Genomic DNA, 2,345 nt, shown 5'->3' with positions numbered 1-2,345 from the left:
GTTTGTCCTCTGCACTTTTCCCAGTTATGCTCCATTTTCACTAAACGTATCACCAAGGTCCTGTCTAGGGCTAAAATTCTTTAATTTTAATATTCACCAAGGAAAGATAAATATTAATAGATGTAAACAAGAAAAAGAGTAAATGTGTGCATTTTTAGATATTTCCTCTAAACAATCCAAAGTGCTCTGGAAATACTTTTTAAAGTGTATAAATCATTTTCCCAGTAAATGTCTGCAAGAATCTCAAATAAATTCAAGAAACAGAAGAGCACAAACAAAGAGACTGAAAGAAAACCTGGAGAAGTAAAGACACAAGCCCAACTTGGGTGAAGAGGTTCCCAGGAAGTCCTCCCAATAATGAACTTGGCAGTGCACTGAGTGGGCTGCTGTCATCCTCAAACAGTCATCGCTAGCCTTTCATGCTCCTTTTCTACCAGCATTTGGTAATCTGACTTAACCACAAGGAAAAAGTGCTTATCCCCTAGATGGTGAGGAGCCCCTGCCCTTGGGATTTTTGTTTTTCACAGGACTAGGTTCCTACAAATATGTTTATTTTTTATTACAGTGAAGATCCATTTACATATTCTTGATGATGTTTCTACTTGCATTGACAGGAATTATCTTTTACTAAAAGCCTGATGTCTTGATCACTGATGTCACCCTGAGAATGTTCACTCTGAAATGCAAGCAGCACAAAAATCAAAATAATTTCAATCCTTGATGACAACCATTAATGGATTTAATTAGTACGTGGAATTCTAAGACAAACACATGCTACACTTTTAAGACAGAGATATAAGAACAATCTTTTTCCTTATTAACTTACAATTAGTTTTCTAGAGTCATAACTTATGTTGGACTTTCAGCAAGAAAAAATACTCAAAAAGGGATGAAGAATATTTTAACGAGGTTCAACTCTGGTTCCGTCATGTTTGGTATCCAGAAGAGAATGCAAACTGTTCCATTCACTAAATTGTGAAATATCTGGTACTGCAAGGATGATGACTTTTTAAAGACTTGAAACAAAGAAGTGGCCTGGGTCATACTTGGAAAAAGGGAATGGGTGACAAGGTGCTTTTCAAACACAATGGATGAGGGAGAATAGAACCAAGGATGCTTGGATTTCATAAAACTGTTGGTAAAAAGAAAAAATAAATTAAAAAAATAAAACGCACTGCTCTTCATTTAAAACATTAGGTAACAATGAATCACTGAATTCTACTCCAGAAACCAATATTGCACTGTTTGTTAATTAAGTAAAATTTTTAAAAAAGATAAAATAAAACATTAGGTAGCAAATAATGTAAATGTTTTCAATAATAAATTACAGTCTTACGCTTAAACTTTCACAATATTTATTACAAGGGAGAAATGTAGATTTTCAGAAATACTATTTCTTTACGTCTAGAAATGCTACTAAAAATTTACTCTGTAACTTAATTCTCTGAGCCATTTGGAAACATTAAAAATATGACCACCTTGGGGCACCTGAGTGGCTCAGTCGGTTAAGCATCTGCCTACAGCTCAGGTCATGATCCCAGGGCTCCCTGCTCAGGGGGGAGACTGCTTCTCCCTCTTCCTCTGCCCCTCTCCACCCCAGCTTGTGCTCTCTCTCTCACTCATTCTCTCTCTCAAATAAAAAAAATATGATCACCTCTACTTAAAATGTATATTTTCCCCTTAAAACTTAAATGTTAAGAATGACATTTATATTTCATATATGCATAAAATATATAGTAACCACTTACAGTGTATGATGGGATATCAATGGACGAATCTTGGGAAAATAGAACTCTGTCTCCACATTTCATAAGCACAGATATTTGCTTCTCATTAGAGTTTCATTACTCAGTTTATTTCTGATTTACAAAATGTCTTAACAGAGTAAAATTATGAGCAACTTAGTCCCAACTGCCATGTCAGAAACTGAGACTCCAATCTTCTTCCAGATCGGAAGGTGACTTGTCATTTCCTCCAAACTTCATCATCAGTGACAGGTGGAGGTGTTGGGAGTATGTGCTGCTGCCAGAAGCTGGAGCAGAGCAAATTCCCCTCCTTCCTGGGAATCCTAGTGCTTGCTGAAGCCTCCAGAAGAACAGGGCTTCACCGCCCTTGGTGTTCACTAGACTCTTCCGAACTTTTTAAAACTACTGATGCCTGAACCCTTGGAGCACAGGGACTAAACCAGAATCTCTAGAGAGAGGGCCTGAGCACTGGTATGTGTATAAAAGCCCCGCACATGATTATAATGTGCAGCCAGGGTAGACAGCCACAGATAGAAGGCTTTGAAATAGATGGATGGTCACATCATGGTCATCTTATTATTGTTAACAAGCCGGGGAATG

The sequence above is a fragment of the Ursus americanus genome, chromosome 18 (genome assembly GCF_024610735.1).
Source record: "Ursus americanus isolate L20-20 chromosome 18, mUrsAme1.1.p, whole genome shotgun sequence".
Lineage (NCBI taxonomy): Eukaryota > Metazoa > Chordata > Mammalia > Carnivora > Ursidae > Ursus > Ursus americanus.
The sequence above is the reverse complement of the archived record's forward strand: the minus strand, read 5'-3'. Positions refer to the sequence as shown.